This window comes from Lepidochelys olivacea, assembly GCF_965140295.1.
Source record: "Lepidochelys olivacea isolate rLepOli2 genome assembly, chromosome: 5".
In the NCBI taxonomy this organism is placed as follows: domain Eukaryota; kingdom Metazoa; phylum Chordata; order Testudines; family Cheloniidae; genus Lepidochelys; species Lepidochelys olivacea.
In genome coordinates, this window is record NC_140415.1 from 15,963,940 (window position 1) to 15,986,221 (window position 22,282).

The 22,282-nt window shown below is 45.6% G+C and overlaps 1 protein-coding gene and 1 long non-coding RNA gene across 2 annotated transcripts in view; both read right to left on the reverse strand.

Annotated features, from left to right (window-relative positions):
* LOC311520972 (large ribosomal subunit protein uL22) overlaps window positions 1-22,282 on the reverse strand; it is a 316,080-nt gene that overhangs the window by 11,737 nt on the left and 282,061 nt on the right. The gene's annotated exons all lie outside the window — the stretch shown is intronic.
* Window positions 7,159-22,282, reverse strand: part of LOC311520359 — a 91,864-nt gene continuing 76,740 nt past the window's right edge. The window contains exons 2-5 of the long non-coding RNA XR_014711563.1: window positions 19,307-19,412; window positions 15,056-15,416; window positions 14,321-14,416; window positions 7,159-7,564 (exon numbers count right to left, since the gene is read on the reverse strand). This is a non-coding gene — a long non-coding RNA (uncharacterized lncRNA). The remainder of the gene's footprint in view (window positions 7,565-14,320; window positions 14,417-15,055; window positions 15,417-19,306; window positions 19,413-22,282) is intronic.

The window sequence follows — 22,282 nt, forward strand, 5'->3', positions numbered from 1 at the left end:
TCACAACCAGGTACCATACCTCTAGGAACAACATGAGGTATCTGGGGCTTTCCAGACTCCCCCACCTGCCATTAACAGTATCTGAGGATGAGGGACATATTCCTTTAAGATGTAACCTGCCATGGTAGGCTCCAGCATACATATGGACTGGACACTACGCACTCGTAATGCCTCACTTAGTCCTGTGTCCACTGGTACTGCTAGTACCATAGGAAGGATCTATTGTTCATCAAGCTTGCACCTAGTCTCAGCATAACAGACCCTTGAGTAGTGCTTAACTCTGTTCCAATCTACTCCTTTTATTTTTGTCTGTTGTTCTAGCATCTTATTTGTTATGAACCCAGGCACTTCCCTACCTTGAAATTTCCTTTAGTCCCACTTGCAGTTCCTGTATTAAGCAGCTGCCATACCATAAACAGTAACTGCCTTTGATATATTAGGATGGTTCTTGATTTTCCCCATTACACTGATTGCTGTTTCCACTTCCCTAAACAGCTGTTCTGTTATCCTAGCATCCCAAACACCCTTTCAATCCTCCCCTATATCCTCATTTTGTTGTTTGTTTAACTTTGTTAACAGATTTTGTAACTGAACTCTCATTTTCTGATTTTCCTCCCACAATACTGTGATATCCATGTTGATGTTCCCAACCCCTTAACTCAGAGGTCCCCAAACTGTGGGGTGCACCCAGCTAGGAGAGCCCGGAGGAACATACAGAGGGTACATTGGGGCCTGGGCCAGCCCCCACAGGGGGTGGGGAGGGAATGCCACCCAGCCCCCCTTAGCTCCCAACTCTGCTCTGGCCCCGCCCGCAGCTGCGGCCCTGGCTCCCGGCCAAGCCCCCGCCCCCAGCCTCTGCCCCTGGCCATGGCTCCATTCCCGGCCCCAGACCCACCCCCAGCTGTGGCCCTAGCCTCAGCCCACTTACCCCTGTCCTCCCCACTTTGGGAGCCACAGCCTTGCTCCTGGCCCCGGTTTTGGTGCGGAGGGAATGCAGACAGCGGTAAGGGGGGAAGTGACCCTGAAAAGTTTGGCAACCACTGCCCTAACTCCTACTACTGTTTCTATATCTCTTATCTCTCTTCCCTTGACTCTTTCCCTTCTTAGGCCACCAAATTTCCTCCAATTCCACCCCTCCACCACCTCCAATTTTGCACCACTTTTGCTATCACTTGCATATAGACTTGCACATATTTTGCATGATAGAGCCGCTGTAGTAATGTCAAATTGATTAAATTCAATTCTACAGTATCAGTTGGGACTGTACATTATTATACATCATTTGATAGTCATGATTTATCACTAATCCATTGTCAGATCCTGCTTCCATTTCTGGGCATGGGTCATCATTTTGCTTTACTTCTGGAGTAGGAGGCATTGTTACTCCAGTATGCTCAGGAGTGGTAGTGGTACTCTGCCAGTCCTTATTTACATTCAGAGAAAAGGTCAAAGGCTCAATCACTTTCCTGGCACGGTAGGTCAGTGATCTGCTAAAATAAATTATTGGAAATAAAATACTTCCCGCATGTGTTAACTGTGTGCTATGAATGGTTAGGTTACCACTACTGTCCCATTTAAAACCCACTGGTCTCTCTAGGTCCCCCTAGGTCCCCTAGTCCAAGTCCCTGCTCCTTAGAGCTGCTTGTGCTGCAGGATCCTCCACCTTGGCTGGGGTCCAGTCTGTACCAGAACACTGTAGGCTTTCCTTCATGATAACCCGGGAATCATAACACTAGGGTGGCATTTCCCACCTCATGCACTGTCACTGCCTTGTTCCTCTGCTGCATCACGAATTCCACGGACCCCAGTGTAATTCATTTTATGCCTCTCATGGTGATGAACACCTGAAAAAGATAACAAATATTCTCATTTCCCTCTTTTTACAGCAGTCTATTCACTTCTGTCCTCCCCTCTATACGGTTTCACCTACACACCATGCATTCCTCAATTCACCACCCCTTTTTCATTCTTTACCTGGACCGGATACACTGCTGGACTACCTTTGTCCATTACACAGGAGGGATCCTCCCAACTGGTTTTTGGAAAGGGCTTTTTATCTGAGACATACTGCACAAGTACTTGATCTCCCACTTAATGCTCCTTGCCAGAAGCTTGGCCATCAAAATATCTTTGTCATTGTTTGTTGGACCGCCCCTAAATTAAGCAGCTCACATTTCTAAATTGCAATTTTATTTTTATATTTCATCTTAGAACAAATTTTTCAAGGTGATGTTTTTTGTTTTTGGCTTTCTTGGCCAGGGATCTAACTGCTGTATTTTAGCAACATTCTGTTTTACTGCCACTTTAACTTCTTTATTCTTTTCTGAGTCTCAGCCAATTTAATGACAGGTTTCAGAGTAACAGCCGTGTTAGTCTGTATTCGCAAAAAGAAAAGGAGTACTTGTGGCACCTTAGAGACTAACCAATTTATTTGAGCATAAGCTTTCGTGAGCTACAGCTCACTTCATCGGATGCATACCATGGAAACTGCAGCAGACATTATATACACACAGAGATCATGAAACAATACCTCCTCCCACCCCACTGTCCTGCTGGTAATAGCTTATCTAAAGTGATCATCAAGTTGGGCCATTTCCAGCACAAATCCAGGTTTTCTCACCCTCCACCCCCCCACACACAAACTCACTCTCCTACTGGTAATTAGCTATCACTTTTTAACACTTTTAACACTTGCACCACCTCTGATTGTCATCCCTTCCAAGCTCTACAATGTTCTTAGAGTTTGAGCAAACTCCTTTTAACTTCACATTTCTTTTTCTTAGATCACTCAGCTTCAGTTTGTCATTGCAAAACAGGCCATTTCCTAACACCTCACGAGCTGCAAAGTTCTGAGATTGTAAACTTTTTACCTTTTCGCCCAGTGTGACACAGTTTTCAGCCAACATATTCAGCACCTTTAAGCCTATCTCTGTGCCTTTTATACTCATTTTTCAGCCCAGCACATTGTGTAGCTGTGTCTGCTGAGAGTCATGGGCCACAATGTTACCTATCAGCTCTGCGGTCTTGGAGAACCAGCGTGCTGTACCCAGCTTGTCTGAATCATGAAAGACCTCCCCCCTGCCAGCCTGTCCTTGAACCAAAGCCAATCAGAAGAAAGACTTACAAAAAGCAATGAAAAGGCAGTGGAAGACACACCTAAACCCCTGGGACAAGGGTGACAGGATTAAGGAAACTCCCCTAGCCTCATTTGCATCAAAGATGGGACAGGGAGGCATCTCTATTACCATACCAATGGAGAACAGAGCTTCCAAAGCAAGAACTGCACTGAACTCTGGGACCAGAAAAGCAGGGAAGCACTGCATGATGGGGAATCTCTGCTCCAAATGTTAATGAACCCATGCCTGCACACTCTCAGCTCAGTAGTTATTAGACCAATTCTAGTAATACATCCTTTATTGGTATCCAAAATACTGAAGCTGCCTAATTGCATTGTGAGCTCTCTGGAAGGAACACCGCCCATAGCCAGGAATGATCAGTTCCCATTGTCTAGCCTGAACAAAACCACTTTGGTATACTCCCTTCAGCAATTAGTTTACCCATAAACAAATCTCTTGTTCTCCCTTGAACCATTGTTCTTTCCCTACAAAAACCCCTACCCATGCTCAAGTAAGTGTTCTGATGCCTGGATCCAAAATCTGCCTCGATTTCACTGGGACTTCATCTTCTCCTGGCTGATTGTGCTGGGGGCTCTGCCTGTCTCCAGCACTCCAGACCCTCAGCTACCACCACCACCTGAGACCCCCGATCGATTCAAGCTTCACAAAGTGGTGAGAACCTAACTCTCTAGGTATAGCCTTCTGACCTTGTCTTGTGTGATCAGTTATAGTTTTCTAAAGCTGACTTTTGTAATTAAATTTAAGTTAGATTTAACATTTTAATTGTTTTGTTTGTTTGGCTCCCCTTGTATGGTTATTACCTGGCAATAAATAACTTTCATGGTTAAGCTGGTTGCTTCTCTCTCTCGCTCTCTCTGCAGCAACGCTTCTCATACCTAAGCTAAAGATCCCTGCAGCACCCAAAAATCTGGTGGGGTTTGCTCATCAAGTGGGTTACTACCAGAACAATTGTAACATGAAAGTGGGGATAGGGATGTGCTGAACCTGGGACATATGAGGGCAGCAGATTGAAAGTGCTGCTCAATCCAGCCTGCTCAGGTGTACTCTATTCTGGTGCGGTGCCCATGGCATATGAGGGTGACAGCTTGGAAGTGCTGCTCGATCCAGCCTACTAAGTCCAGGGACATAGAAGGGGTCAGGTTGGGAGTGCTGATTAACCTGGTCCTCTCAGACGCGCTCAGTTAATGTGTGTGTGTTCATCTGATTCTGTGGCTGGAAGAACCCAGCCCTGGGGAACCTAGGTCCTGCAGGATAGCTCCATTGGGCGGGAACTTGCAGAAGGGAGGAGTAAAGCTCCGTATGAGAACACAAGTGACACGAGCAGTACATTGATAGAATTACAGACCCGCCCCCCCCCCCGAGAAAAGTAACCCTAATAAATGAGTGTACCCCAAAGTAACGGGCAAATCTGGTAACAACAAAAACATGAGTAACAGAAAAACGCTCTATAATTACATTTAAGGGCTTAGTAAGCCAGTGATTGGCTCCTTGCCCTATCACTCTAGTCATGGTAATACCCTGGTGTGTGACATCCCCTGCCTGAATTCTAGGCATTGAATAGAAACACCCCACTATCAAGCAAAGCTGGCTTATGAATGCCTTTGATAACGGATGACACCATGGGGCATCCCCACACATTCAAGGTAACGTAGGTAAGATTCCTGGATGAGTGGGAGGAGGCTGCCTTGCTATCCCTATTTGGGGGTGGAGGAAACAGTTCCAGCCAGCAAACTGCTCCCTGCTCCCAAGGTCAGTTCCTGAAGCCTCTGCACCTCCTCCTCCTGTTCCTCATTACACCTCTCTTCCGCAAAGGGAATCCATGGGCACTCACGGCTACCGCCTTTCCCTTGTCCATGCCCTCTCCAATACCCATGGGCTCCCGCGTTACTCTCATTGGGTTCCTGGGCACTTTCAACCCTCAGAGCTTTAGTCTCATCCACTCGGGCCCCATTCCAGGGCATGGCAAAACAGCATATTTTGCTTTTACAACCAAAATCTGAACATTAGTACAACCTGTATCAAACACCACATGATGGGGTGTACAAACCCCACACTGAGAAACAAGAGCTTGAGGGCTCATTTTGGGCTCAGCCAGCCCCGCCCCACCACATCTGCAGCAAATACTCCATCTGCTAGAGGAATTAAAAGGCAGCATATTACTCAGTTGGCAAGCAGCTCTGAAGGTGAGCCGAGCCGAGCCGAGCCGAGCCAAGCCAAGCCAAGCCAAGCCAAGCCGCACTGCACCGCACAGCACCGCACCGCACCGCACCGCTCTGACACAGCTGCCGAAAGGGGCCCTCCATGAGGGAAGGGAGGACCCTCTGCAGAGACAAGCAGAGAGGGAAGTATCCTGTGGCCCTGGACAGTGGTGACTCCCTCTTGCTTCCTTTTGATTTGGATTTTCCCACCAGTCGAAGGCCTGGGACTGAGATGACCCCAGAAGGGGAGACGAGAGGAAGAGGCCCAGGGAGGACAGCCCTAAGTAGTCTTGGTTGCCAGGTTACTGGTAGCTGAAAGAGCCCTGGGCCGGAGCCCGGTGGAGTGGGAGGGCCTGGGCTCCCCTCCCCACAACCCCTTTGGCAGTCTGGGGTTGTGGCCGTGACTCCTAGGCCACACTTCCCAACCAAACCGTGAGTGGAGACCAGTACACACCATTTTAACTACCTCCCTCACCTCTGGAAGGAGCCCATCTATAATAAGATGTGGGTAGCCTGGATCATCATGAGCTGGATTATTCGTAACCAGAGAATAAACAAAAAAGAGTCAGACCTTCTCTACACTATCAAGTTTTGTCGACAAAAGTGACACTGACACTCAAAAATTGGCATAATAAAAATTGGAAAGTCATGTTCACACTCGCTCCTTGTGTCGGCAGAGTGCGTCCACAGTTGGGGCACTATCATCAACAGTGTGAGCAATTTACTGTGGGTACCTATCCATCTCAACACCTTCTGTTGCTACGTGTTGTGGGAAGGCAGAACAGATCGCAGTGCATCTTGGGACTGGGCTCGGTGTCCCATGATGCATTGCTTTCTGTCTCGGCACTTCATGGGCTTCTGGATTTCTTTCACAGAATTTTTCAATGGCCGTTCTTTGCTGTGCACCCTGGCATCTTTGTGAGAAGGGATGGATCTCGCACTGCTCTCCTATGCTCTGTTAACTGTCATGAAGACATCACGGATGGCAATGCAGTTAATCACAAAGTTCCTAACTGAATAAGACTCCCAGTTGCCTGACATGCTGTGTGATATGGATAGGAGCAACTTTATGTTGCTTTTGGCATTCAGAGAACAGATGCATAGGATAGACCATTGCTTTTGGGCTCGGGAAACAGGCACTGAATGGTGGGATTGTATTGTCATGCAGGTGTGGGATGACGAGCAGTGGCTACGGAACTTTTGGATGCAGAAAGCCACCTTTCTGGAATTGTGTGCGGAGCTTGCCCCAGGACTGTGGTGCAAGGACACCAGAATGGGAGCTGCACTATCAGTAGAGAAGCATGTGGCAATCACTGCGTGGAAGATGGTGACTCCAAACTGCTACTGGATGGCAGTGGAATGTGCCTTTGGCAGATTAAAGGAGCGCTGGCGAGGCCTTTATGGCAGGTTAGACCTTAATGAGGATAATATTCCCATGGTCATAGCCGCGTGATGTACGTTGCATAATCTCTGTGATGCTAGGGGTGAAAGGTTTGCTCAGGGGTGGAGTATTGAGGCAGACCACTTGGCTGCTTATTTTGAGAAGCCAGATACCAGGGCTATCAGAGGGGCCCAGAGGGGGGCAATTTGAATCAGGGAGGCTTTCAGGCAACACTTTGAAAATGAGAACCAGTAATGTATATCTCTGTGATTGGTGCTGCAATGTTACATTACATGTAATTTTCCTAGGAAGCAATGGTGAAATTTGGGGCCTTACATTCCAGTAAGCTGATGATTAAACTGCCTGTGTATGTATTGGTAGTGCCTGCTATCTCTATTTGTAGGAAACAAATAAACATGAGTTACCATTCAAAAACTTTGCTTTTATTAAACAAGAAACAACACACATAAACACACAAAGATGCTTGGTGGGAAAGGAGGTACCAGGGAAGGGCAGACTTTCACAGCTGTGTGTAGGTCCAGCTATCATTTTGCAAGTTGTCCAAGGGTGTGCAGTGAAAGGGAAACCAAGAAGTCTCAGAAAGCGGAAAGACTGTGCGGGCAGAGTTGAGGGGAGGCATGGAAAAGAGTTTTGAATATGCTGCAGGGGAGTGCGGGCACAGATCTGCTCAGTCTGCAGCATTATTAAGGACTTCAGCATCTGCATTTTCTCCTCCATGACTTAAGTGCAGTATCTCCCAGAACATATCTTCTTTGCGCCATCTTGGGAGATTTCTTATCTGGTGGAGATGCTCAGCTGGTGTGTGGGGGTGTTCCTGAAGGCCACATCTGCCGAAACACAAGGAACAATGCACAGAAGCTGATTGTTAAATTCACGCACAGCATTGAAACATTTCAGTAAAATACACCTTTTGCAACATAACAATCACTTTCTCATTGACCCTTGGCAAGCACACATCTCTGCGAACACCCAAAGCATGGTAAGTGTTGGCAGGGAGGGGCGGGGTCCGGGGACAGACCGGACGTTCCACATGGGGAAAAGAGCACTCACTCAGCAGGTGGGTCGAACAAATTTTATTAAGGCAAAACACTCAACAGGTAGTGATCAATTGCCCCCAAGTAGGAACTCAACAGGACAATCTCATCACAGTCGCTTCCAGCACCAGACAATACAGGTTCAACCTTTCTTTGTTACACAAACTTATTTATGTCTTTGTTATCTTTTCTTATACATAGGTATTAGTGTCTCCTTTCCATGTTAACTCTTTTCCCCCATCAGTTCAGGTTTTGTGTTAGTTCAAACCAGTCTTTTCTAGCTTTTTAATTACTTTATCTTTTCTTTTTTACTCTGCAATTTCTTACACATGCACAGTTCTACTTATGCTTATTCTGTTAACTGTTATCAGAACAAACTCTTAAGAGCCACAGCAGGCTTCTGTCAGCCCTAAATATGCCTTCACTCCCGACATACAGGGGAAAGTGTATGAAAGGAAATATACCAAAGTAACAGAACTTGTGTTCTTTGCTTTCCTCCCCTTCATTAATGGTTATACCGTGTCCTTGAGCCACAGCAGATCACCCACACTGCAAATGCAAAACCCTTGAAAAAAAAAACCAGAAGCCACTAGGTGGAGCTGGTTAGTAGCCCTATAAAATCAACTATCTACACCAGAGGTTCCCAACCTTTTTCTTTCTAAGGTCCCCCCAACATGCTATAAAAACTCCACGGCCCACCTGTGCCACAACTGGTTTTCTGCATATAAAAGCCAGGGCTGGCGTTAAGGGGTAGCAAGCAGGGCAATTGCCTGGGCCCTGTCAAGGTTCCTTCCCAACTCTGAACTCTAGGGTACAGATGTGGGGACCTGCATGAAAACCTTCTAAGCTTACTTTTACCAGCTTAGGTTAAAACTTCCCCAAGGTACAAACTATTTTACCCTTTGCCCCTGGACTTCCACTGGCACCACCAAACGTTTATCTGGGTTTATTTTATTAGGAAAGCGTTGTTTGGAAATGTCTTTCCCCCCCAAATCCTCCCAACCCTTGCACCCCACTTCCTGGGGAAGGTTTGGTAAAAATCCTCACCAATTTGTATAGGTGACAACAGACCCTAACCCTTGGATCTTAAGAACAATGAAAAAAGCATTCAGGTCTTACAAGAAGAATTTTAATAGACGAAACAGTAAAAAAGAAGTAACAATAAAAAGAATTACCTCTGTAAAATCAGGATGGTAAATACCTTACAGGGTAATTAGATTCAAAACATAGAGAATCCCTCTAGGCAAAACCTTAAGTTACAAAAAGACACACAGGAATATCCATTCTATTCAGCACAGCTTAATTTCTCAGCCATTTAAAGAAATCATAATCTAACGCATATCTAGCTAGATTACTTACTAAATTCTAAGACTCCATTCCTGTTCTGTCCTCGGCAAAAGCATCACACAGACAGACCCTTTGTTTTTCCCTCCCCGCAGCTTTTGAAAGTATCTTGTCTCCTCATTGGTCATTTTGGTCAGATGCCAGTGAGGTTATCCTAGCTTCTTAACCCTTTACAGGTGAGAGGATTTTTCCTCTGGCCAGAAGGGATTTTAAAGGGGTTTACCCTTCCCTTTATATTTATGACAGGCCCCAGGCCACAGGGGCCCCCACGAAGCTACATTGCTCAGGCTTCAGCTTCAGCCCCGGGTGGTGGGACTCAGGGACCTGGGCTTCAGCCCCAGGCGATGGGGCTTCGGCTTTCTGACCTGGGCCGCAGCGAGTCTAATGCTGGTGCTGCTTAGAGGCCCCCCTGAAACCTGCTTGAGGCCCTGTAGGTGGCCCCGGACCCCTGGTTGAGAACTACTAATCCACACATCATTTGCAGGTTAGACTGGTGTGTTTTGCAGACTGTAGGACAACAGCTGTATACCGCACCAGTGTGACTTTTATATAAATCATTTTATACCATGGAACAAAAAGTGAAAGTAAAGTTTACTACACACTGGAGTGCTACATAAAATTATGTATGTCTAAAGCTTAGGTTGTGATCATATATGTAAATAAAACACAGTAGATGACAGAATACACAGACGAGAGTTTCAATGTAAAACAAATTTGCTCCAGTAACGTTGGTGGGAAGCACGCTGAATGTGAATAATTTGAGACAGCCTTTTAGGAAGCAACATGCCTTGTGTATGCATAGACACCATGTATACAGGAACATGTGTATGAAAAGCAGGAGCTATCTTGCAATAGCAGTATTTTGGAGAGCTTGTGTGGAGACTAGCTCCTGACAGACTTGTTTGTACTAAGAAAGAGATGTCTTCCCTAACTACAAGAAATACTTAAACCCTACAGGTCAATTCAGACATGCCAGCTGTTTACATCTCAGTGTGCAAAACACTTGTGTGCCAAACTTCTTAATGAACGAAATCAGACATAACCATGACTGAGTTGAAGACATTCATGGTGCCTTGTGTTTTGTATGCATATGCCTGGTTATTGTAGCAATGCCACATTCATTCTAGTTTTATTAACTACTGGCTCAAGGTCACTTCTATTTACAATAGGAAACAACTGAACTTTAAGAGTGAGAAAAGAATAAGGAGCAAATCAGAGAGCAGCAGCTAGGTGGCAGATTAGGATGAGAATAAAAATAGACTGGGAAAGTGTTTCAACAGGATAAAATAAACCAATCTGAGAGATGGAGCAAGGATAATAACTTTTCGGGAATAATTTCTTTTATAAATTGCAAGTGATAATAAATAAATTAAAAGCTTCAGAATAAAAGAAGAGAAAGTTGAATGGCTGTATGTTAATAGCGACGATGTGAACTTCTAGAGTGCATTTCGTCCACCTACCACTCCATCCACCTATCTTTATCAAGTGCCTTGTACCTTGGCATCTAAGCACAGTCTCTCTGCAGGATCTCAAAGTAATTTGCAAGTGCTGATGAATTAATCCTCACAGTGGGGAATTATTATCATCCCCATTCTATGGATGAGGAAATTGAGGCAGAGAGAGGCAGCAGCCCATATTTTCAGAAACTCCCACTAACTTTTGGCACTTAAATATTTGGGGATCCAGTTTGAAATACCTATTATCCAGTTCTCAGAGGCATTGATCACCTCCATCGTCCATCAGCTTCAACTGGAGCTCAGGTTGCTCTACACCTTTGACAGGCAAGTCCTAGTTGGACTTTCTAAAATGGAGGCTCCCAAATTGGTGGGCATTTGTTAAATTTCAGCCTAAATGGCTTTTCCCAGGTCACATAGGTGATCTCAAATGAGGATTTATAGCTAGACTTTTGTGACTCTCTCAGGGTATTAAACTGTAAATCATGTATACATATTTGCTACAATAGAGCTGTACACGTATCTAACAGTTGGCTCAAGGTGAGGGTAGTTCCAGACAAAATCATAGAATCATAGAATATCAGGGTTGGAAGGGACCCCAGAAGGTCATCTAGTCCAACCCCCTGCTCGAAGCAGGACCAATTCCCAGTTAAACCATCCCAGCCAGGGCTTTGTCAAGCCTGACCTTAAAAACCTCTAAGGAAGGAGATTCTACCACCTCCCTAGGTAACGCATTCCAGTGTTTCACCACCCTCTTAGTGAAAAAGTTTTTCCTAATATCCAATCTAAACCTCCCCCACAGGCAGGTCCTTACAGCTTGTTGTCAAGATATTTGGAATCACAGTCCTTTGTAAATGGGACAAACCTACAGATAAGCAAACAAAAAAAGAGGTATGGTATTCAGCTCCTCTGAAAATCAGCCTCTAAGTGTCTTATTTTGAGCTCTGAAAAATGTGAGAGTCATTTGAAGATGAGAAGCAGCTTTTGAAAATGTAACCTGGATCTCCCGGTGTCTCAATTGCCTCTTCTATAAAATGTGGACAATGCTAATTTCTAGGAATGCTGGAAAGTTTATTTAATTAAGGCTATCAATGCAATTTGAGAGCCGCAGATATAAGTTACATATCAGGGACTTACACGGGCCTATAACCACAAGGGGCCTTAGGTGCTGCAATGCTGAGCCAACGTCTTAGGTGTCTAGAAAAAAATCACAGAAACACCTGTGCAAGTCACAAAGCCTGAGCTAAGTGATGAGGCTCCGTGTACAATGAACGGCAGTGATAGGCACCTTAGAATGTGATCCACAAAAGCCAGCACACAAAGCAGGGAGACACCTAAGCCAGCCAACAGGGGTATGTGCTGAGCCCTGCTCCTCCCCTCTCATGGAGATGGAGATGGCTAAGTCAGGCACCTCCTGGTAGCCCATCTGTGCTTAGCAATCCACGAATGGGAATCCGCTGCCTGCAGTCAGCAGTTTAGGTTCCTGAGCCACTTCTTGCAGGATTGAATTAGGTCTGTGCCTTGCTCCACAAACAATGGTGGTGCCACCAATGCTAACCTTATAACTTTTAGCCCCTGGTTAGAACACTTGCCTGAGAGGTGGGAGACCCAAGTTCAATTCCCCTCTCTGCCAGAAGGAGAAAAAGGATTTTAAAGACAGTACTCTGATCACAAGACTATGGGATATTCTGATGTGGGACACCCTCAGTCTCTCCTGTTGAAGCTGTTCCACTGTGAATAAGTAATGAAAGCGTGGTTGGAGCAGAGTGACTGGACCCAGGGTCTCTCACCTCCCTAACCAGTGGGCTACAGAGTCATTCACTCTCTGGCTCAGTGGTCTCCTCCTGCTGTCATATTAAACTGAGCATGCACATAACCAAACTCCTGACCTTCCCTCTCAAACCTTCTCCACTTCCCCTCTTCTTCATCATTGTGGACACTACCCTTTCTGCCTGTCATTCAGGCTGGCAGCTGGAGGTGATCCCTTTCCCTGGCCCCATCCATGCCATGTCCAAGTTCAGCTATTTCTTTACCTGCAACATCTCCAAGATTTGTGTTTTCTTTCCATCCCCACAGCCAAATCCCTTGTCCAGGCCCTCGTTGTAGCCTGCCCTGACTGCTGCCACATTCTCTTCTCCAAAACACACACACAGGTCCACTTCAGTCCACCCAAAATGCAGCTCTAAGTCATTTTATTTGCTTATTGACTTGATCACGTCACTCCCCTATTTTGAATCCCAGCCACCGCTGGCTCCCCATCTGCTGTTGCATGAAATATAAACTACTAGTCACCTCCTTCAAATCATCTATCCTTATTTATTTGTCCTCCTTAGATAACTTTCACAACGTTCCCTCCTTCCCCCTCTCCAGCCCCTCCACTCTGCTTGAAAGACAGACAGACAAGCATACAAATATAGGCAATCATAGAATCATAGAATATCAGGGTTGGAAGAGACCTCAGGAGGTCATCTAGTCCAAGCCCCTGCTCAAAGCATGACCAGGCCTTAAAAACCTCTAAGGATAGAAATCCCACCACCTCCCTAGGTAACCCATTCCAGTGCTTCACCACCAACCCTTGGGGCACTCCGTTTAATACCGGCTGCCAACTAGACATCAAGCCGTTGATCACTATCCGTTGAGCCTGACAATCTAGCCAGCTTTCTATCCACCTTATAGTCCATCTATGCTTGCTTCCACATGACCCCACATTAGAATAATAACAATAACTCTCTTATAGCACTTTTCATCAGTAGATCTCACCTGTCAGTATAATTATCCCCGGTTTACAGATGTGGAGACAGACACAAGGAGGTGAAGTGCCATACGCAAGGTGACCCAGCAGGCCTCTGGGAATTGAACACTATGACTTCTCTGAACTCATCCACCAGGCCCCTATTCGCTCCTGCTTTTAACTTCTTAAGAACCCACTTCTGCTGTGCTGCCTGTTACTGATTTGTATAGAAAATTCCTTTCATTGCTCCCCTACCCTGACCTCTATCTACTTGTCTGCCTGCCTATCCTTGGGCTGTGAGCTTCTTGGGGCACAGACTGAGCCTTCTTGAATGTCTGGCAAGCGGGGAAACACACATAAATAATTAATAATACATACCCCAGGCCCTTACAGTAAACTTGCTCATTTTAATAATATCCATATTCTATTCACACACAAGCCACTGATAAAGGGAGTGAGTAATTAAGAGGATAAAAGTTAAGCAATAAATGGTAAACAGCCAGAGTGCAAACAAGAGTTCTATGGTGGGGTACCATTTTCAGATCCTGCCTGATCCTTTTCTTCCTGCACATAACAACAGGTTCTTCACATTTCACATGCAATTAGCGTGTAGATTTGTTTATATTAACTTTCGATTGTACATCCAGGGGTCAGGCTGGGGGGGCGGGGAAAGGTGGTGAGGCTCTTCTAAGCTCCGCCCAAATGAGTTGTTAGCATGAGATGCCGCTCAGAGTATATTAGGCAGATGCTTAAGATAGGATAATGCGTGTTCTCTGAATGTCACTGGCTTATCTTCAGTGAGGTTGAATGTGTCCATACTGGCCTTTGTCAAGCTCCACGTTAACTGGGGGGGTGGGGAGGGAAATGATGGTTTCTCCTAAATACCACCTACTTGTGGCAACAAAACGAGAGTTGGAGCAAATTGTGCAAATCTGTGAGAAATGAAATAATTTAAAATGTCACCATTGTAAACTAATGTCTGCGTTAAGACCTTACTGAGAAGAATAGGAGAGTTCACACCTGTCAGAGGTATTGTTCCAGGCAATCTTCACGGTCCAGTAGACATCTCTGCATTAGTTTATCCTTGGTTCACATTTTGAGGTTCTCTTTGCAACCCTAACAATTAAAGACATATTTTATATATATCAAAGGAACGCTGGAATTCAGAAGAACAAGATAGTCATTTGAGAGAGGAGCTGACATGTAGTACAGCCTTGGACTGTGTATTTCCAAGAGCTGAATTTATACCTCTCTGTCTTGCTCTTATTGAAATAGAAGACACCATGTTAAGCTCATTTGTAGCTTAAAATATCGACACATATCCTCTAATATGGATGACAGGGAGTGTATTAATCCAGTGTGATCCTTCTGCCAGGTGGAGTCGGCAGCAACAAGGGACAGGCTCAATATCTAGGGGTTCCTCTTAGCAATAAAAAACAGAACCAGTTCAAGCCCCGACCAGTAATCTGGGGACACTTGACACCACCCTGGGTGCCTCTAACAGGCAATATTTCCCCACTCGCAAGCACTGAGTCTGTGGTAACAAAAGAGAACTTTTAATAAAAGGAACCAAGCATTCGTTTGGGAAAACACCACAACCACATTCAAAAGCATGTAACCATAAGCAAAAACCCAACCCCACAGTGCGCTGGGCAGTGCCCTTTGCCTAGTTTCTCACCCTGTGATGGGAAAGTCCAAAGAATGAATGTCCCTTTAACACATCACTCCCCTCTCCCTCCGCTGCACCCCACTTACATTGGTTAGCGAAGATCCAGGGTTCACAGGCGTTCACCTCCCTCCCCAGTTGGGGGAGGCGGGGGCATGGAGCAATGTCTGTGGTTGCTGTGTGCCTCTGCAACTGGCTGGTTGTTGCTGCCCCCGCTGCTTTTCTCTGCTGCCACTGGTGGCATGCTGCCGCTGCTCTTCTCTATCACTGTTGGTCACATGCTGCTGCGGTTGGACACTCACTGCCCCTTCTGCGATGCCATGTTTGATGTTCCACTGCTTAATTCAGGTCTTTTGTGATTTCAGCTCTTAGTGACTTCATCGGGAAGCAGCGAATCTCACTTCCCAACACTCAGAGCTCAGTGTGGACTGTCTGAGCCTATTACAAAAGCTGAGGAGGCAGACAGGAATAGCAGGTTTTATAAATCCTCTCCCTCTATTTAATTCCACCTTTCCAAACTCCATGGAATTCATGTCATCCTCTTAGGAAATGTACCCCATCATCAAATGGTATGCCTGATAGCCACAAAACCAGGGCAAGTGAATGCTCATTTGAACAATGTACTGCAGTCTGTTTTGAGCCTCAATCTGAATGTTCATTTTGATGGTGTAACCCATGTGCCTAATAGGTAGGTATCTCTTTAAGAGCTCTATAGAGAAGGAGGGATGGGAATCAGTTGTGTCTGAGGCTATGGCTACACTACCGCGGTAAGTCGACCTACGCTACGCAACTCCAGCTATGTGAATATATTGATTTATCATCACACAGTTCTGTGCCTATTCAGGCCAAGACTATTTCTTGTATTATAACATGCAGGCCAATGACCTGTCATGAAGCAGAATATATCCCAGTATTTCCTATCAGTGGGGAAGAAGTTGCTAATGTAGATGCATTGGCGAGGGATTTAAAAAAAAAAACTCTAATGTTTTTAGGGGTATCTCTTCCTGATGCTAAATGTGGAGTAAAGAAAGCTGATAATGGTCCCTTGTGCTGTCATTGTGTCTGGTTCTGTGATGCTGTCTACACTGGGGGGCGGGATGTCGATGGGAGAAAATCTCCTGTCGACTTACCTTATTCTTCTCATCATGGGTAGATTACAGGGGTCGACTGGAGAGCGATCTGCAGTCGATTTGGTGGGTCTTTTGTAGACTGGCTAAATCGACCGCCAGTGAATCGATCTCAGAGCATCGATCCCAGCTGTTGTGTAGACCTGCCCTGAGTGATTGTTGCTCGGCCATTGGTTATCAGCCTTTTCCATTTCCAGAAAATTTCAAATGGAGGTGCGGATCCCTTTGGAAATTCAACCTCTGGCCCGTGGACCCCTACCATAGAAGCCTTCGACTGAAAACGAAGTGAACAGAATTCAGCTACCAATGTTGCATGTGCTCGGCATGGCATTTGATGCACCATAAGAAAGGGTGCTAAACTGTGGGCTGCTTCAGTCACGAGAACACTTCTGGGTTTTGACCAGTAGGTGGGGATATTCACATACTTTTGACTGATCAGACAAAACAGCATGCCTTTTCTGGGGTCTGAAACTATTTTCGTAGTCACCTTTCGCGGACACCTTAGACGCGGTCTGCAGAACTCCAGGGGTCCACGAACCACAAATTGAAAACCGCTGTGCTAGGCTGACGTACAATTAGCACTCCACACCCAGAAGTTTCTGGACCGGGGGTGGTAGTTCTGGGTATGCTCAATAGGTTCCCTGCAGCTGGACTCAGACTCCATGAGAGCAAGTAGTCATGGGAGCTTCTTCACAAAAGGCCATGTGCCCCGCGTGGGTTAGGAGAAGCTGAACCAGAGGAGCAGAAAGCAGGCCGTTTTCCCTAGCTCTGAAACATTTTGCAGCGGTTTAGTGATGTTGTTAACTCTCCAACAGGGAAGCACTGGCACTGTTAGTTATGGAAAGAGGAAATTGGGAGGGAAAACTAATTTCTTCTATTTAATTTTAATTGTACACTTGGAATGGTGCTTGATTTTAGCCAAACCGTTTTAGTTAAATGGTCTCAGCCAGTATGATTCACCAACTCTTCTCTTATTTAAGATGTGATGGTGTGCAAAGAGTCATTTATATTTTGCTATTCTCAGTTTCATATTTTTCTTGTTACAGGGGTTTTTTAAAAAATAATCTATATATTTAAACTGAGTAATTGGCTAATTAGTTAGCTGACTAGCTAACAGAGTGATTTCAGCAGAGAAGGAGGAAGAGTCTGTATGGATTCCAGCTTAAGATTTCTACAAGCAGGTGGAGGGAAATTACTATTGCAGTCATGGGCACCGAGCCTGCGAGTGCTCCAGAAAAAAAAAAGTGGGTGCTCAGTGCCCACTGGCAGCCCCACAGATCAGCTCCTCCCCCTACCTCCCAGCACCTCCCACCCAGTGCAATTAGCTGTTCAGCGGCATGCAGGAGGCACTGGGAGGGGAGGGAGAGGAGTGAGGCAGGAAGAGGTGGGGGGAGGGGCAGAATGGGGCAGGAAGGGGTGGGGGCAGGAAGAGGTGGGGTGGGGGTTTTGGGGGAAGGGGCACAGTGGGATTGGGGCCTGGGATGGAGTGGGAATCAAGCACCCGGCAAGAACTCAGGACATCAGTTCCTCTGGTTGCAGTTCTTTTGACCAGCAGCCTGTATAGATTTTGGTGATCAAAGACTGTAACTGAGACTTAGGTGAACTCAACCTAAGATTCTGGGAACTCAGTTACTTCTCACTGTGTTTCTGTGCAGACTGACCTGTTTAGATTTAATTTTGTGTTCTTTATTTATGTTTATATATCAATGAAGGTAATGGATGTGGATTATAAAGTAGCCATGTTATGTTATAGATATTAAGTTATTATGTTTCTTTATCATTATACCATTTGATAAAGTTGGTATTTAATAATTAAGTACATTTATTTTGTTCCTTTTGGACTTGGTTGTGGGAGGCTGACCCTGTGCAATCCTTGCTGAAAATTCCCAGTGACTGAACTGTGGGTCTCTCTGTGCTTTTCTGTGGGAGTTGGGGTTTTTTAGGCCCTGGAGAAGGGCAGTGAAGTAAACTCTACCCCACCCAAAGGTTTCATTGGCACTCACACACACTCTCCTCAGGGACTGGGCAAATCATCCCCAGAGATCTGGAGGAAGAGAGTGAGAGGGCCAGTCTAGTTCAAGAGAGCTATAAACATATGTAGATAAGTAGCAGGGTATCAGAATTTCTGCAGGGATGGGAAAGGCAGCTGGTGCACTTAGAAAACTGGGAAGGAAAAGAAATATTATTCTTTAAGAAAATTACTGTTACTGGATGAGGAGAAAAGTGAAGATACAGAAGCCAGAAAAACACCATTTTGTATTCATCCCTCTTCCCCACACCTTCAAAGGGTGAGTGCAACTGTAAGGACCAAGTCAGTACTAGGGGTCTTTGAGACAAAGAACTGGTGTTGGAGAGGAGCAATAGCAAGCAGACACCTGCCTGGAAACATAGTAGCTAGAAAGAGGAAACTCTTACCTGAGACACTTTGGAAGAACACTGTGAGTCAAGAGCAATCTGAACATTAAGGCAAGTCAGAGGTCTTGGGGAGAAAGCAACTAAAATAAGGATCTAGCTTGGCCTGCACTGGTTAAGAAGGCCAGCGGGAGCAGGGGTCACAGGCAAAGAGCCTGTCTTTGGTTAAGGGTCAGCCCACCACAGACTAGCAACTTGCCACAGGGGAAGAGGGGGTGGATTCAGTTCAAAGCATTCTGAAAATCTCACTGCTGACAGAAAGAAAAGGAGTACTTGTGGCACCTTAGAGACTAACCAATTTATTTGAGCATAAGCTTTCGTGAGCTACAGCTGACAGAGATGCCTGGAGGCAAGTACACCCTGTAACTCTCCTCACTGTCTGACAACATGAATGAGAATTAACATTTTCCAGGAATGCATGGATTTACTCTTTAGACTGCAGCTCTTAGGGCTACAGTGGGCCTGAACACTGCACCAGGGGAGCATGTGCTTGATAAGAACACCGAACAGATGCCGGGGGATTTAGTGGTGGACATGAGGCCCACTACAGGTTTTCAGATCCCTGGCAGGGTCTGTTGTAAATATCTATTCACAATTAGAGGCATTCATTTAAGGATTATGTGCTGTGGTAAAGTAAATTTGTAGCTAACAGAACACTTAGGGGCCCGACAGTTTAGCTGGCCATCTAGCTGCAATTTATCCTCCTTGATCACTTTTACTGCATCTAAATATCAGTGGGGATATTGAACCTGAATGATGCTGCATAAAAAACAGATTAGGAGAAATGTGAGAGGGGGTTACCTTCAGCAAAGGCAGGTTGGCAGAGATCAAACTGGGCCTTCAACAGAGGATAATGCCACGGATGATTGTGGCCTGGCTTCACCAAACCTCCAGGAGATAGCTTATTCTGTAAGCAAAAAGACGTGTTTATGGAAGAACATGAAGGAACCGAAGCGTTATCTGTCTGCTGGCGTCCTCATAGCTGTTCAGTGTCTGAAAGGAATCACTATGCGGGAGCAGGGGGAGGAGAGAAGAAATGTATTGAGGGTGGTTCACAGAGGAATGGCTTTGAAAGAAATGGGATGGAATTGAGGCCTCATTTACGCTGGGATTTCCAGCCACAGCTGCTAGTGTAACTGCCCCAGTGCAAAGCCCTAATATACACAGGCAATGCCATGATTAACACTAGTGCAGCTTAACCCTGCTTGAAACTGGGGCAAACCACACACATCAGCGCAAATATGGATTTATAGAGGTATGCTGGTGGTCGGCTACCGATGGCTGTGACCAGGGCAAATTCTCAGTGCAGACAAGTCCTGAGCTAGTGAAAGCATCCAGAGTGGAGCTAAGCCCTATTGCTTGAGACATGTAAAATTAAACTGGACAAGTCATAAGAATGGGAGCTGTAGGAAATGATCCTGCCATGAGAGGTAACTAGGTGACCTAATGGAAAAGCCTGCCCTAATTTCAATGGTGGTGAGATTCCAAAGGTGACATAGACTGAGGGCCAGCCTTATGGAAAAAGTGGTAGAATCCCAATTGCTGGAAGTAATCAGAGCTAGAGCCAGGAAGGTTAACTGGCTGGAGGTAGGCAGGTGTTGACTATGTAAATCACTTGAAAATATTAAGCAGGGAACAACCCTGCATTGGCAGTGAGAATGGTCTGAAGCAGTAGTTCTCAACCTTCCCAGACTACTGTACCCCTTTCAGGAGTCTGATATGTCTTGCACACCCCAAGTTTCACCTCACTTAAAAACTACTTGCTTACAATTACAGACATAAAAATAGAAAAGTGTCACAGTGCACTATTACTGAAAAATTGCTGACTTTCTCATTTGTCTATATGAAATTTTAGTTTGTACTGATTTCACTAGTGCTTTTTATGTAGTCGGTTATAAAACTAGGCAAATACCTAGAGGAATTGATGTACCCCTTCGAAGACCCCTCCGTACCCACGGTTGAGAACCACTGGTATGAAGGATCTTATAAGCTTTTTCCATCTCTACATTCTGCTCTTTGGTAATGAATCTACCGTGTATGTGCGAGCAAAGGGAAACAATGACATTAGGGTCACCTGCCAATTATGCAGAATTTTCTGGGTTCCTTTCCTTTACTCCACTCAGACATTTCCCCCTTAAAGCTTTGTCTACACTATCATTTTTGTTGGAAAAATGTTTGTTTGCCAGGGGTGTGAAAAAACATACCCCTGAACAACATAAATTTCACCAACAAAAGCACCAGTATGCACAGCACTATGTCAGTGGGAGATGCTCTTCCACCAACGTAGCTACCACTGCTCGTTGGGGGTGGTTTAATTATACCAGTAGGAGAGCTCTCTCCCATTGACATAGAGCGGCTACACGAGAGACCTGACAGATGTGCTGCTCTAAAGGTCTGTAGTGTAGAAAGAGTCTCAATCCCAGTCTAGTCTCCTTTCTCTATTCCTTTGTCCTTGGTCTTTCTCTACTCTCCCTCCCCTCCATTCACCAAAAACCAAACTGTCCTTTCCCTGCCAAAAAACAAAACAAAGGAAACTACCAGCCCATGCTAAAATCTCATCCCCATGTTGGCTGTGCTCAAGTGTTTTGTATTTCTAACTATTGGGGCACACTCTGTCCCAAAATGCAGTTTTTATCAGAAAAGATGGGTGGGTAACGTTGGTTCAGGCCTGCTGGGTCCAGTCCTACAACTCTACCTTCATTTCATACACCTCTCTCCATTTTGCACAATCACAGAATCATAGAAGATTAGAGTTGGAAGAGACCTCAGGAGGTCATCTAGTCCAACCCTCTGCTCAAAGCAGGACCAACCAACTAAATCATCCCAGCCAGGGCTTTGTCAAGCCGGGCCTTAAAAACCTCTAAGGATGGAGATTCCACCACCTCCCTAGGTACCCCATTCCAGTGCTTCACCACCCTCCTCATGAAATAGTTTTTCCTAATTTCCAACCTAGACCTTCCCCACTGCAACTTGAGACCATTGCTCCTTGTTCTGTCATCTGCCACCACTGAGAACAGCCTAGCTCCATCCTCTTTGGAACCCCCCTTCAGGTAGTTGAAGGCTTCTATCAAATCCCCCCTCATTCTTCTCTTCTGCAGACAAAATAAGCCCACTTCCCTCAGCCTCTCCTCATAAGTCATGTGCCCCAATCCCCTAATCATTTTCGTTGCCCTCCGCTGAACTCTCTCCAATTTGTCCGCATTCTTTCTGTAGTGGAGGGCCTAAAACTGGATGCAATATTCCAGATGTGGCTTCACCAGTGCCAAATAGAGGGGAATAATCACTTCCCTCGATCTGCTGGCAATGCTCCTACTAATGCAGCCCAGTTCCCCAAAATTTACAGGTGACTGTTTGCCATTTATCTGTGCCAAAGTTCTTAGGCCTCAAGCATTATGCTAATTGCTGAAGCCAATGTCTTACAAGTTACAGGCCTGCAGGTCCCATGCATTACTGCTAGTTCTATGGGCTACAATGTACTTAGACTGTAAGCTCTTTGGGGCGGAGACTCTCTCTTTGTCCTGTGTACAGTAGGTTCTTGGTCCATGACTGGGGCTCCCAGATGCTACAGCAATGCAGATAAACTGGAAATTCCCTTTCTTATTGTAATAGTTCTGCTAAACCTGGAACATTTTGTTCAGTGGAAGTTATCACAGGGGGACCTTATCTCCATCAGATCTACAGAACATCCAGCACACAATTGACGCTGTGCAAATAATAATTAGCAACCACCCAGGGCTCCTGACTTGTGCTCAGTCAACTACTAGACTGTATAACTTA